The sequence below is a fragment of the Ranitomeya variabilis genome, chromosome 1 (genome assembly GCF_051348905.1).
Source record: "Ranitomeya variabilis isolate aRanVar5 chromosome 1, aRanVar5.hap1, whole genome shotgun sequence".
Classification (NCBI taxonomy): Eukaryota; Metazoa; Chordata; class Amphibia; order Anura; family Dendrobatidae; genus Ranitomeya; species Ranitomeya variabilis.
This window is the reverse complement of record NC_135232.1, coordinates 385,392,501-385,408,615: the sequence shown is the minus strand read 5'-3', so window position 1 is coordinate 385,408,615 and position 16,115 is coordinate 385,392,501.

The following is a 16,115-nucleotide window of genomic DNA, read 5'->3' as shown; positions in this document are numbered from 1 at the left end:
ATGTAGTATATACTCACCTTCCGTGCGCAGCTGTCACCACCGCATGTGCTGCGCTGTTTCCTGCTGTCGCGGCCATCATCAATGACCGCAGCCGTCATCACTGACCGCTGCCGCTAATTTAGTCCCCGGCTTTTGGCCATGGTAGGACCAATAGCGCCCATGGTCCCGGCCGGCTCCGCCCTCCTCATGGCGACTCCGCCCCCTTTGCAGCGCTTCTGGCCGGGCCTTACGGAGTGGGCGGGGACTCGCTCTGCATACTTCCTGGCCTCCCCTGCCCTTTTGTCTACGCCCACTGGCTGGCCGCGACCAATGAATATCTGTGACAGACAGACAGAAAGATGGAAGTGACCCTTAGACAATTATATAGTAGATAGCGATGAGCGAACATGCTCTCCACTACTTGGTACTCCCCCGAGTATCACTATGCTCGGTGTACTCGGTGCTACGAGCCGTGCCCATTTTAAATTACGTATGACATATCCCTGTTGAGAAAACATTGTAGTATTACTATTACAGGAAAATTTGCCTACGACAGATGGACTTTTTACATTGCAGTATCAATATAGCGATGCTATTTCTAACCAACATTAAATATAGTGTCATAACACTATATGTAAATCAAAAAAAGTGCCACATAAAAAAAACTCCTGATAAGGAACTAGTTGGACACAGTGAATACGATAAACAAATGAATAAAGTATAATTTTATTATAGAAAAAATAATAAAAAATAAGATAAAACAGATGCCTTTAGTGTGAGGGACACAATCAATAAATCCAGCTTATGAAAGGTAAATGCACAATATGCACAGGACACATAATTTGTTACATATAAAAAGTGCAGCAATGCTAGCAGCAAAAGTATCACCTCAAAATGGAAAAAAGTATGAATAACACTACGTAGTAGATATATAATGAATTCTTCACCTTTATGAAGGACTTCACATGGTCCATATGTGGAGCACAGGATTCTGTCTCCGCCAGACGTGGAGATGATGTGTAGGAAAGAAGGTAGAAAAATCCAGTTCCAGCAAGATCCAATAAAAAGGTAAATCTTTAATTGCAGTACAATTAAATAAGAGGTATTGTTGTGAAGAACCAAAAAATTAAAATGAAAAGGAGAAGTGGGTGTCAATCATGATTATAAACGGAAGGAACACGATATGTATTCTTAGGGCTCATACTCACTTGTGCGAAACTCGGATGAGTCTCGCATGTTAATACTTGGCGCTGCTGCCGGCACTCAGATCAGAGCGTGCAGCCGCATAGGAATACATGCAGCCGCACGCTCTTCTAAGCCAGGTGCAGTGCCTGGTATTGCCGTTCGAGACTCATCCGAGTTTCTCGCAAGTGAGTATGAGCCCTAAGGGTATGTGCACACGTTGCAGATTTTGTTGCGGATCCGCAGCGGTTTTGACGCTGCGGATCTGCAGCTGTTTTCCATGAGTTTACAGTACCATGTAACCCTATGGAAAACAAAATCTGCATGCCCATGCTGCGGAAAAAACGTGCGGAAACGCAGCAGTTTACATTCCGCTGCGGTTTACACCTGCTCCATAATAGGAATCCGCAGGTGTAAAACTGCAGGGGAATTTGCACAAAAACCACGGTAAATCCACGGTAATTCTGCAGTAAATCCGCAGGTAATCCGCAGTGCGGTTTACCTGCGTATTTACAAAAACGGGTGCGGAAAAATCCGCAGACATTCCACCTACGTGTGCACATACCCTTAGACTCAGTCTGATAGAATGAGAGCTAGAGAGGAAAGTTTTAGGGTATGTGCAAACGTCATTCAGCTGCCGCGATGAAAACGTAATCTCCGAACACTAACAAATACTCGGAGATCACCCAAGCGTGCTCGGGAAAACCCAAGCAATGAGTATATTCGCTCATCACTAGTCCTACACAATCCCTTCAGCACAATCTTTCCCTAAGTGCTGCTAATAGCAGTATTACTATCTATATATATAATTGCCTAAGGAGTACTTCCGTCTGTTTGTCTGCCTAACGGAAATCTCACGTTGCTGATTGGTCGTGGCCAGCCGGCCGTGACCAATCAGTGACAGGCACAGTCCGGCCACGAATTGGCCCTTCCCTACTCCCCTCCAGTCAGTGCCCCCTCCCTACTCCCCAGTCAGTGTCCCCATAGCAGTTTAGCAGTCCGTTAAACGAACTGCGTTACACCGCGGCATAATGCGGTGTAACGCAGTCTGTTAACACTGCTATTAACCCTGTGTGACCAACTTTTTACTATTGATGCTGCCTATGCAGCATCAATAGTAAAAAGATCTAATGTTAAAAATAATAAAAAAAATAAAAAATCATTATATTCTCACCTTCCGGCGCCTTTTCCGCTCCTCGCGACGCTCCGGTCCCAAGAATCTGTTGTGGCAATGAACGGAGATGACGTAGTGGTCTCGCGAGATGATGACGTAGCGGTCTCGCGAAACTGCTACATCATCACGTGGTATTGCCGCAATGCATTCTTGGGACTGGAGCGTCATTTTTTATTTTAATTATTTTTTTAACAGGGATCTGGTGCCCACATTGCTATATACACTCACCGGCCACTTTATTAGGTACACCATGCTAGTAACGGGTTGGACCCCCTTTTGCCTTCAGAACTGCCTCAATTCTTCGTGGCATAGATTCAACAAGGTGCTGGAAGCATTCCTCAGAGATTTTGGTCCATATTGACATGATGGCATCACACAGTTGCCGCAGATTTGTCGGCTGCACATCCCAAAGATGTTGTTTACGCCAAATTCTGACCCTACCATCCGAATGTCGCAGCAGAAATCGAGACTCATCAGACCAAGCAACGTTTTTCCAATCTTCTACTGTCCAATTTCGATGAGCTTGTACAAATTGTAGCCTCAGTTTCCTGTTCTTAGCTGAAAGGAGTGGTACCCGGTGTGGTCTTCTGCTGCTGTAGCCCATCTGCCTCAAAGTTCGACGCACTGTGCGTTCAGAGATGCTCTTAGGCCTACCTTGGTTGTAACGGGTGGCGATTTGAGTCACTGTTGCCTTTCTATCAGCTCGAACCAGTCTGCCCATTCTCCTCTGACCTCTGGCATCAACAAGGCATTTCCGCCCACAGAACTGCCGCTCACTGGATTTTTTTTCTTTTTCGGACCATTCTCTGTAAACCCTAGAGATGGTTGTGCGTGAAAATCCCAGTAGATCAGCAGTTTCTGAAATACTCAGACCAGCCCTTCTGGCACCAACAACCATGCCACGTTCAAAGGCACTCAAATCACCTTTCTTCCCCATACTGATGCTCGGTTTGAACTGCAGGAGATTGTCTTGACCATGTCTACATGCCTAAATGCACTGAGTTGCCGCCATGTGATTGGCTGATTAGAAATTAAGTGTTAACAAGAAGTTGGACAGGTGTACCTAATAAAGTGGCCAGTGAGTGTACTATGTGGGCTTTGTTATATACTGCATGGGCTGTGTTATATACTGCATGGCCTGTGTTATATACTATGTGGGATGTGCTATATACTACGTGGCTGTGCTATATACTGCATGGGCTGTGTTATATACTGCATGGCCTATGTTATATACTACGTCTCTGTGCTACAGTATATACTACGTGGGCTGTGCTATATACTATGTGGGCTGTGTTATATACTACATGGCTTTACTATATACTACGTGGCTGTGTTATCTACTATGTCGCTGTGCTATATACTACGTGGCTCTGCTATATACTACGTGGCTATGCAATATACTACATGGCTGGGCAATATACTAGGTGGCTGGGCAATATACTACATGCCCTGGGATCCATATTAATGTGTAAAATAAAGAATCAAAATAAAAAATATTGATATACTCAACCTCGGACGCGCCCTGGTACTAATCGGCAGGCTTCCTTCCTAAGAATGAGCGCGTGAATGACCTGCGGTGACGTCGCGGCTTGTCCATGTGACCGCTCGCGACCAATCACAAGCCGCGACGTCACCGCAGGTCATTCACGCGCTCATTCTTAGGAAGGAAGCCTGCCGATTAGTACCAGGGCGCGTCCGAGGTTGAGTATATCAATATTTTTTATTTTGATTCTTTATTTTACACTTAAATATGGATTCCGATACTGATTCCCGATATCGCAAACATATCGGAACTCGGTATCGGAATTCCGATACCAGATTCAGAAGATCGCCGACCTCATGGCCGACCCCACACAGGGGTCGGGTCGGGTTTCATGAAACCCGACTTTGCCAAAAGTCGGCGACTTCTGAAAATGGCCGACCCGTTTCGCTCAACCCTACTCATCACTATTATTTATTATTTTATTATTATTATAAATTTTTATAGCGCCATTCATTGCATGGCGCTTTACACATGAAAGGGGCAAATATAGACAAGTACTGTACAATAGACATGAGCAATACAAGGCACCACAAGCTCAGAGGGAGAGAGGACCCTGCCCACGGGGGCTCACAGTCTGCAGGATTCTACTATTCAGCACATTACGCCATGAAAGCCATCTGATCTGTATTTTATACAATATATTATCACATTTCCTTGGATATAATGTTCATTAATAGCACAAAGTTGGAGCCATTGTTTTTAATAGAACATAATACTTGATATGAATATACAGTATATGAACAGATAATACAGTATTGGCATTTCAAGATTTCTGTTTATTCATGTTTTGGGGCACACGTTTAGTAGTACAGTTCTTCCAGAAACACAATCCACACAAGATGATTAACCAAGCTATCAAGTTCTGAATATCAAATAGAATATATGTGCAGTGTACAACCTACAACACCACCATCCGCTTTACAGCTCAGTTTCACAGCCAATATGGAAATATAATGTAAACGATGGTTTGAAACAGTGTTATCTCTGAACACTTAGCAAAGTGATAACTTCTAACATGTACACAGTATTGTGATAAGTAACATAAAATATAAATAATGTAGCATTTGGAATAGTTTAAGAATCTAAGCTCAACTATTGGTCTTTATTGCCATCTAGTGGCCTATTGCATTAGTACATTACCACATTCAGAGAAATTGGGCATCTGTCCAGTCCTCCTGACATTTTACATTTTAATTTGACAGAAAATTCTGTATAATAATAATTAAAATAATGTTAGTAATAATCATAGTAGTAATTAAAGGGGTTGTCCACTACTATGACAACCCCGTCTCACTCTGAATGTTTGCGGTGGTTAAAACAAGAACACTCAAAAAAAACCTCACCTCCCGTACCGGCGCCATTCCAGCAGTGTTGGCACTCATGTTCCCGGGGCTCACATGAGTTTGTTATGTTACCTGAGCTTTGCGCCCACTCAGAGCTGACATCACTGTCCCCGCCTTCAGACGTATTAATAATCAAGAGGAGGTGAGAGCTGTGGCTGCTCTCTAATGTGGTTTAGAGGTGAGGCTCAACAGGGAGCATGTTTTCAAAGTTAGGAATATGCAACTTGTCTCTTCAGAGAGGAAGAGGACTTGAACTCTGGTGACACCTATTGGAAGTAGCAATCCTAGACGTCAATATGATTTAGGTTAAAAGCCAGACACAGTTGTTGTGAACTCTATTTCTGGGCTCCCTCTTGTGGTCACAAGTGGTACTGTGTGAGTGCTGTCTTTCTGCAGGTTTGTGACTGGCATCAGCTGTCTCGTTATCTGTGGGCTGGTTTTCTATTTAAGCTCACTTGGACTCTCAGTCTATGCCTGCTGTCAATGTATTCAGTGCTATTCTGATTCCTTCTGACTACCTTGCTCCCAGTCTCTTCAAGAGAAGCTAAGTTTCCGTTTTGTTCATTTTTTTGATCATCAGTGTTCTATTTGTTTCTTGTCCAGCTTGCTAATATGTGATTTCCCAGCTTGCTGGTAGCTCTGGGGGGCTGAGTTTCTCCCCCCACACCGTTAGTTGGTGTGGGGGTTCTTGAATTCTCAGCGTGGATATTTTGGTAGGGTTTTTTACTGACCGCACAGTTCGCTATCTGTTTTCTGCTATCTAGTATTAGCGGGCCTCATTTGCTGAATCTGTTTTCATTCCTACGTGTGTCTTTTCTCTTTACCTCACCGTTATTATTTGTTGGGGGCTTCCTATATCTTTGGGGTTATTTCTCTTGAGGCAAGTGAGGTCTTGCTTTCTCTTTAGGGGTAGTCAGTTTCTCAGGCTGCGTTGAGACGTTCAGGATTTTAGGCACGTTCACCAGCTACCTTTAGTGTGTTTGGATAGGATCAGGTTTTGCGGTCAGTCCAGTTACCACCTCCCTAGAGCTCATGTCTATGTTTAGTTACTTAGCTAGTATTTCCTGTGATCCCCAGCCACTGGGATCATAACACACAGTGTTTCCGTGTATTGCCCCTCATCAGCGCAAAGTATGAGATCTGATTTGGCTGGATGAAAGGCTAAGACTGGGACCTAAGGGGTACGTTTTTTCCCTATGAAGAGTGACATGCCAGGTGTGGCACGCCAGTATAAGGAGACTTAAACGCCTTGCATGCTCCTCTGAGAAATTAAATATGCAAATTGTCTTTCAGAGAGGAAGAGGACTTGAACTCTAGTGCCACCTATTGGAAGTAGCAATCCCACAAATTAATATGATTTAGGATAAAAGCCAAATTAGAATCTCAATTTGCAGACATAATGCTTCAGGGTAATGCCCCTCATCAGTGCAAAGTATGAAATCTGATTTAGCTGGGTGAAAGGCTAAGACTGAGATCTAAGAGGTACAGTGGGGGAAATAAGTATTTGATCCCCTGTTGATTTTGTAAGTTTGCCCACTGACAAAGACATGAACTGTCTATAATTTTAAGGGTAGGTTAATTTTAACATTGAGAGATAGAATATCAAAAATAAAATCCAGAAAATCACATTGTACAAATTATATAAATGTATTAGCATTTTTCAAGAAAATAAGTATTTGATCTCCTACCAACCATTAAGAATTCTGGCTCCCACAGACCAGTTAGACGCTCCTAATAAACTCGTTACCTGCACTAAAGACAGGTGTCTTACATAGTCACCTGTATAAAAGACTCCTGTCCACAGACTCAATTAATCAGTCAGACTCTAACCTCTACAACATGGGCAAGACCAAAGAGCTTTATAAGGATGTCAGGGATTATAGACCTGCACAAAGCTGGAATGGGCTACAAAACCATAAGTAAGATGTTGGGTGAGAAGGAGAAAACTGTTGGTGCAATAGTAAGAAAATGAAAGAAATGCAAAATTACTGTCAATCGACATTAATCTGGGTCACCATGCAAAATTTCACCTCATGGGGTATCCTTGATTATGAGGAAGGTGAGACATCAGCCTAAATCTACATTGAGGGAACTTGTTAATGATCTCAAGGCAGCTGGGACCACAGTCACCAAGAAAACCATTGCTAACACATTATGCCATAAAGGTTTAAAATCTTACAGTGCCCGCAAGGTCACCCTACTCAAGAAGGCACATGTGCAGGCCTGTCTGAAGTTTGCCAATGAACACCTGGATGATTCTGTGAGTGATTGGAAGAAGGTGCTGTGGTCAGATGAGACAGAAATTGAGGTCTTTGGCATTAACTCAACTCACAGTGTTTAGAGAAAGAGAAATGCTGATAAGACACAAAGAACACCATCCCCACTGTCAAACATGGAGGTAGAAACATTACGTTTTGGGGGTGTTTCTCTGCTAAGAGAGATTGAGAATTCGAGGACATTAAAAATGGGTCGTGTCTGGGTCTTCGAGCAAGACAATGACCCAAAACATACAGACAAGGCAAAAAAGGAGTGGCTCAAAAAGAAGCACATTAAGATTATGGAGTGGCATAGCCAGTCTTCAGACCTTAATACCATAGAAAACTTATGGAGGGAGTTGACGCTCCGAGTTGCCAAGCGACAGCCTCAAAATCTTAATGATTTAGAGATGATCTGCAAAGAGGAGTGGACCAAAATTCCTCCTGACATGTGCGCAAACCTCATCATCAATTACAAAAAAGTCTGACTGCTGTGATTGCCAACAAGGGTTTTGTTAAGTTAAGTTTGCCAGAGGGATTAAATAATTGTTTCTCACTGCAGAATGAAAATACATTTATTTATTTTTGATATTCTATCTCTCAATGTTACACTTAACCTACCCTTAAAATTATTGACTGTTCATGTCTTTGTCAGTGGGCAAACTTACAAAATCAGCAACGAATCAGATACTTATTTCCCCCACTGTAAGTTTTCTCCTTATGAGGGTGACATGCCAAGACGGGCATGCAATTGGAGACTGAAATACCTTGCATGGTCCTCTTGGAGCATAGGTTGGTATTGACTTGTAGGATTGCTACTTCCAATAGGTGTCACTAGCGTTCAAGTCCTCTTCCTCTCTGAAGAGGCAATTTGCATATTTAATTTTCCAGAGGAGAATGCAAGGTGTTTACATCTCCTTATACTGGCAGGCCAGACATGACATATCCCTCTCCATAAGGAGAAAACGTACCCTTTAAATCCCAGTGTCATGCCGTTCTGTCTGTTTCTGGTTTTCGGCATGACAATGCATTGGTTTGCTTTAACCCTTTACTCTTTTCCCCCTAATTTCAGCTGGGATACTGTTGGCTGTTACCTGGATGGAGCCTTCTCAGTTCCCTGCTCTGATGCGCAGCTGTACATGGTGGTTAGGTCTTTTCTGCTTAGGACCATCCGCATGTGCGGTCCCTGGTTGCTGCTGTGAAGCTGTCCGTGGGTTGTGAGGTCATTTGCAGCTGGTGCATGACTTTCCACGTGGGTCAGTGCATGCAGTCTCAGTCAGGTGCCCTGAGCCTCAGATCCTGCACTGATTGTGCTGTAATGGTTTCTGTTTGTGCTTAGGGTGTGCGCGGCCACACCTCTCCTGCTTTTATCAGGGTTATCGTGTGTACTTGAAATGCTGTCCCCAGCCAATTGCTGAGGGGCAGCTCCTATATGAAGTTCCCCTGCCCTATGGGTGGGGCCTGAGCTACTCACAAAGCTCCTGAACTTTGCTATGTGTGTTCTGTTCCTGCACCTCTACTGTCTTATGTTTTGGTACCAAAGTCCTTGCCTTGATTCCTGTTTTGTCCTGTTCTGGCACCTGTCCTGGAGGCGGTATATCCAGGCCTGAATCCTTGATCCTGAACCTGTCTGAACTTTGTCTGCTGTGATTATGTTCCTGGAATCCCTCTGCATCTGGAGCCTCATTCCCAGTGACTTTGAGTCTCTTGAAACCAGTGTTTCTGCTGAGCATCTACTACTCTGTGCTCTGGCTACCATGCGGTGTTAACCCCGTCTGGCTCACGTCCAGTACGGCGGTGCTTGCACCATCACGCTTGAGTTCTTTCCTAGGTCCGATGCCCGGAGCCTGATGACCGCAGTCTGGAACCTGATGACCGCTGCCTGGAACTTGGAGCCTGATGTCTGGTGGTGCCTGTAGGTCGTGTCGGATGTCCGGAACCGAACGACTCCTGTCTGATGTCTGCCGGTGACCCTGGGTCCAGATGTCCTGTCTGTCCCCTAATGTCCTGCCTGTGTCCTGATGACCTCATAGACCCTGATGTCCTGATGTTCTCGTGTGTCCTGATGTCTTACCTGCATCCTGATAACCTCGTGTTCCCTGATGTCCTGATGTCACTGATGTCCTGGGCTGCCACGCCAGTGTCCCAGCCGATGACCTGGGCTGCCACGCCAGTGTCCCAGATGTCTATCCGGTATCCCTGATGTCCTTCCTGTGTTCGATGTCCTGATGTAACTGATGACCTGGGCTGCCACGCCAGTGTCCCAGATGTCTATCCAGTATTCCTGTGTCCTGATGCCCTGCCTGTGTCCTGATGTCCTGAGGTCTTTCCTGAGTCCAGATGTCCTGATGTCCTGTCTGTATACTGATGTCTTGCCTGTACCCTGATGTCCTCGTGTACCCTGATGTCCTGCCTGGGCCCTGATGTCCCGCCTTTGTGTGCCTCGGTGATCCGTTGGTGCCTTGGGGTCCACTGGGTGGTGCCCTTCTGGAGGTGTGGAATCGGGAGCCTGACATCATCATGTTTTGTTTATGTACTGTGCAACTTTACTTTAGTAAACTTTACTTTCTCTATACCTGAAGTTGTGCGGTGTAATCAAGTCCTACGTGTATCTTTCATTGTCCACATGCTCAGCTGCCACAGAACCCCGGTCTCTGCCCTCCCCTAGTTCGGGTAGGCCCGGGTCCCCCTCTGCGGTTTAAAGGGTCCGTATTGCGTCCCCGGGGGATGCGCGCCCCACGCCTTCTGAGGTTGGTTGGCTTGGGGGCGTCTATGGGCTGGGCCGCATCTGCGGCTGCAGCTGACCGTGACACCCAGTCTTAGCTTCTCCCCCAGCCAAATTAGATTGCATACTTTGCACTGATGAGGGGTAATACCCGAAGCACTGTGTCTGCAAATTGAGATTCTGATTTGGCATTTATCCTGTCATAATGTAAGGCTCATTAAAGGTTCAATATTGACTTGTAGGATTGCTACTTCCAATAGGTGACACTAGAGTTCAAGTTCTCTTCCTCTCAGAAGAGACAATTTGCATATTTAATTTCCCATAAGAGCATGGAATGTTGCATAGTTTGGACTCAGAAGAAACTTGTGAGAGTAGATTATATGGGGTAATTCAACTTTATATTCACAGAACATGAGGTACATGCCTCAGCTTCTTAATACAGCATAACAAGAAGTCTAAAAAGGACATTTGACCAGAGAGAAAATGAAACCAAAGTACAACAAATATATGCATTACATTCAACTAAGCATATAACAGTAACAACATCGCCATCAACTGTCACAAAAGTGTAAATTCCTCCTGCACACAAATAAGTCTGGATCTGTTGCATATCTGACAACACCCTTTCTCAATAGTAAGGACTTATTCAGTTAAGCCTAATTTATTCATCAGTCTCTGATGTCTTTCAGCATTAAATGCCTTTGTGAAAACATCTGCTGTCATATCTTCAGTTGGGCAGTACTCAAAATTTAGGATTCCTTGTTCCTGGTGATCTCTCAAGAAGTAAAACTTCACATCAATGTGTTTATTTCTTGGATTAACTCTTTCCATCTGAGGAAGAACATCCTTGATTGTCCTCATACATCTTTGTTGGTCCCAATTGTTGTCCTAAGTCTGTTAGCAGTTGTCTTAAACATAGAACTTCTTGACTGGCATGTGCTGTGGCGACATATTCTGCTTCTGTCGACGACAGTGTTACTATAGATTTGTTTCTTACTAGTCCAACTAATTGGTCTGCATGAGAGCAAGAAAAGAGAGCCACTGGTAGATTTCCTGTCAATTAGATCTCCAGCCCAGTCTTCATCAACGTATCCAGTTAAAATGCATTTCTCACTTGCAGGTAGTTTCATTTTAACACTGTTAGTCACTTTCAAATAACGGATTACTCTCTTCACTGCATTCCAATCTATTTTGTTTGGCTTTGACTCCTTCCTGCTCAAAATTCCCGCTGCTGCTGCAATGTCTGGCCTTGTAACAGTCACAAGATATAATAATTTTCCCATTGCCTTTCTGTATTGTTCATTATTCGGTAACAAATTCTGTTCACTATTTATTTTCTTCAGATAATTGGTTTCCATTGGAGACTTTACTGGTTTTGCATCTTTCAATAAAAAATTTTCAATTATGTTTTGAATCTTGTGATTTTGTATGAGAAGGAAACTCCCGTCTTCTTCTCTTTTTATCTGTATTCCTAGGTACTGTTTCACATTTCCCAGATCTTTGATCTTGAAGTATTGATCCAAAATTTTCACTATCTCCCCTTCATCCCTTTCTTTTTCAAATCAAACGAAAATATCGTCCACATATATCAGATCCATCTGTCTGTCAGTCTCTTTGTATATAGACAAGAGTCCGCTTTGCTTCTTTGAAAATGTTCTTTCATGAGTACTTCTGTGATTTTATCATTCCATGCTTTAGCAGCTTGTTTTAAACCATATGTACTTTTCTGTAGCTTACAAACCATGTTTGGTTTCCTTTTATCCTTGAATCCTGGGGGTTGTTCCATGTAAATGTCTTCTTCTAAGTCTCCATTCAGAAATGTTGCCTTTACATCCAGATGTTTCAACTGCATTTGTTTTGTTGCTGCAGCTGCAAATAAAGTTCTGATTGTGGTGTGCTTGATAACTAGAGCAAATGCCTCATCATAGTCTTCTCCATATTTCTGAGAATAGCCTTTAGGTACGAGTCTTGCTCGGTATCAATCAGCTGTGCCATCTGCTTGGTATTTTACTTTAAAAACCCATTTACATCCTAAAGCCTTTTTTTTCCTTTGGCAGTTCTGTCAGTGTCCATGTCTTTGAATCATGCATGGATTTTATTTCTGTTTTTGCAGCCTTTATCCATTTGTTGGCCTCTTCTTCTAAAAGTTGAGATATGTCCTCCCAAGATGTAGGTCCATAAATCTTATTTGTACTTGCCTTGTATGAAAGACGTTGAGGTGGTCTTCCCTTATTTTCTCTTATTGAGCGTCTTGGTTCTGTATCTGTATGGAACTGTATCTCTTGACTTTCAGTTTTTGATTTTCATCGATTTCCACTTCTTTCTCATCAGATGTTTCTGCAGTTATATCACTGTCGTTTCTCTCATTTTTCTTTTCCAGTGATGTCATTATATCCTCATTTAGATCTTCAATGAGTGTTACACTGTTACTCACTGTGATTCTGTCTGTCTTGGGATATAAGATTCTGCATCCGTTGCAACTGTCACTATATCAGACAAATATTCCTTCAATGGCTCTATTTTGAAGTTTGGAGAATTTTTCTTCTGGAATAAACACAAAAACTTGCAACCAAAAACTCTTAAATGATTCACACTTGGTTTCTTACCTTGCCGCAGTTCATATGGTTTTTTTTTTTCAGTTTTCTGGAAAAAAGTCTGTTTTGCAGACTAAGACTAAGTAGCTGTCATTGCGGCTTCACCCCAGTATTTCTCTGGTAGTTTGGAGTCTGTTAGTATACATCTTATCATTTCAGTCAGAGTTCTGTTTTTTCTTCCTGCTACCCCGTTCTGTTCAGGTGTGTATGAAACAGTGTTTTTGATGCTCTATTCCATTCTGTCTAAAGTAGTTTTCTATTTGGTGTCCTGTAAATTCACCTCCATTATCACTTCTAATGATGATTAGTTTCTTCTGATACTTGCTATTTGACTTTGTCACAGTCTTCTAATTTTTCAAAAACGTCACTTTTGTTCTTTATCAAGTACGTGACTGTGTATATTGAGTAGTCATTTATGAAGGTCACCATATATCTATTACCTCCTGATGTGGTCACTTTCATGGGTCCACATACATCAGTGTGTACCAAGTCAAGTGGTCTTGTACTTTTTGTCTCACTCTTTTTAGGTATAGATTCTCTTGTAGCTTTAGATTTTATACAACGTTCACATTTTACAGTAACTGAGCAATCAGATATCAATAGGTCTTTTGTCAAATTCTTCTATTTTAACACCATTATACTCTCAGGATATCTGTGTCCTAGATGTCTATGCCACATGTGAATACAATTCTTGTGATCATGTGTACATAACTTCATCTGTTCCTTAAGGGTATGTGTCCACGTTCAGGTTTGCTTCAGGCTTTGGTCAGGATTTTATGCAGGTAAAATCCTGACCAAAAATGAACCTGAGTTCACTGGCAGGTCACCTGCGGTGTTCCTGCGTGTTTTGCTCATTGTAGCAACATGCTGCGTTCTGAAAAAACGCAACGCATGTGCGTTTTTGCGGGAAAAACGCATGCGTTTTTTAATGCACAGAGGAGATGGGATTTCATTAAATCCCCTCCACTATGCTGTAACATCTGGACGCTGCGTTTTTGACGCTGCGGCTCAGCGCTGCGTCAAAAGCGCAGCGTTTCCTGAACGTGGACACATACCCTTAATGTGTCTAGATGATATAATTGTTCACCTGCTTTGGCATTAATTATTACCTTATCTCTGGCTAGGATTGTACAATTATCATCTTTGAATTTTACAGTAAGTCCTTTGGTTGTCAGAAGCTTTTTGGATAACAATCCTCCTTCTAGTCCTGGAACATATAACACATCCTTTACTAGTAATTTTGAATTATGCTTAAATCTATCAGGAAAGATTAGCATTCCTTGTCCAATACCTTCTGCGGTTATTTTACTTCCATCTGCAAGATAAATTGCTTCCTTCTTATTTTCGTCAAGTTCAGTAAAGAAGCTTTTATCACTAGTCATGTGATTTGTTTTTCCTGAGTCAATAAACCAGCCTAACAATGACTCTTTATCAGTTACTTTCTGTTTATTCTACTTTTGATGTCATTTCTGATGTTCTGCTTTCCATATAGTACAGCCTTTCTTTAAATGTCCCTTTTTCTTACATCTGAAACACTCTCTTGTCTCTGTATTATGAGGCCATGTTCACACGCTGCGGGTTCCTCTGCGGGTTAATCCCGCAGCGGAATTGAAAATCTGCAGGGCAAAACCGCTGTGGTTATCCCTGCAGATTTATCGCGGTTTGTTCCGCGGTTTCCGCTGCGGGATTACTGCTGTACTATTGATGCTGCATATGCAGCAATATGCAGCATCAATAGTAATGTAAAAAATAATAAAAATTGGCTATACTCACCCTCTGACGTCGCGATCTCCCCGGCGCTGCAAGCGGCTGTGCCGACAAGGACCTTCGTGACGTCACGGTCATGTGACCGCGGCGTCATCACGGTCATGTGACCGCGACGTCACCACAGGTCCTGTTCGGCACAGCAACTGAGACCGGACGGCCACGGGCAGCGCTGAGAGGTGAGTATAGCTTCATTTTTTATTTTAATTCTTTTTTTTACACTATTTTATGGTTCCCAGGGCCTGGAGGAGAGTCTCCTCTCCTCCACCCCGGGTACCACCCGCACATTATCCGCTTACTTCCCGCAACGTGGGCACAGCCCCATGCGGGAAGTAAGCGGTTCAATGCATTTCTATGGGTGCAGAATCGCAGCGATTCTGCACAAAGAAGTGACATGCTGCGGGTTGTAAACCGCTGCGTTTCTGCGCGGTTTTTCCCGCAGCATGTGCACTGCGGTTTGCGGTTTCCATAGGGTTTACATGTTAATGTAAACGCTATGGAAACTGCTGCGGACCCGCAGCATCAAAATCGCGGCGGTTCCGCGGTAAAAACCGCAGCGTGTGAACATGGCCTGAGGCTTCTTGGCTGCCGCTTTAAGAGCATTTTCACTATCCCTTTCAGTGGAATAATTTATTTGCTCTTTCCTACTATGATATTCATCTATAAGTCTGGTCTTTTTAAACTCTAGTGTAATGTCTGCTTCAGGTCTTGTCTCTAGTGCATTTGTCAGAACAGCGTATGAATCTGGTAAACTGCACAATAATATTGCTGCTATATGGCTTTCCTTAATGTCTTCACTGACTGATCTCAGCTGTGTTACCACCTCCATCACGGAGTTTATATGCTCCTGCATGTCATTTTTTGCACTTAATCTCATCTCATTTTTTTTGCAGGAATAGTTTGTGATTTAAGCTGGATCTTTCATGTAGCTTTCTCAATGCTTCCCACATTCCCTTTGCTGTATTCTCATTCCTTATGTGGATTAACTGATCATCCTCCACTAAAAAGCTGATAATAGCTCTTGCTTGTCTGATTTTCTTATCCCATGTCTGATTATTATCATTGGGTCTGTCTGTAGTGATTACCTCCCATAAATCATCTTTAGACAATAACATGTCCACTTTGAACTTCCATAACTGATAGTTCTCATTATTCAGCTTAGCTACTGTGAGGGTATGTGCACACGTCAGGATTTCTTGCAGAAATTTCCTGAAGAAAAACGGAAATTTTCTGCAAGAAATCCGCATTTTTTTTGCGTTTTTTTTCCCGTTTTTTTCCCGTTTTTTTAGCATTTTGCAAGCGAAATTAGCTTGCAGAATGCTAAAGTTTTCCAAGCGATCTGTAGCATCACTTGGAAAACTGACAGGTTGATCACACTTGTCAAACATACTGTTTGACAAGTGTGACCAACTTTTTACTATAGATGCAGCTTATGCAGCATCTATAGTAAAAGATAGAATGTTTAAAAATAATTAAAAAAATTAAAAAAAATGGTTATACTCACCTGCAGACAGCGGATCTCCTCAGCGGCGTCCGTTCCTATAGATAGTGTGCGC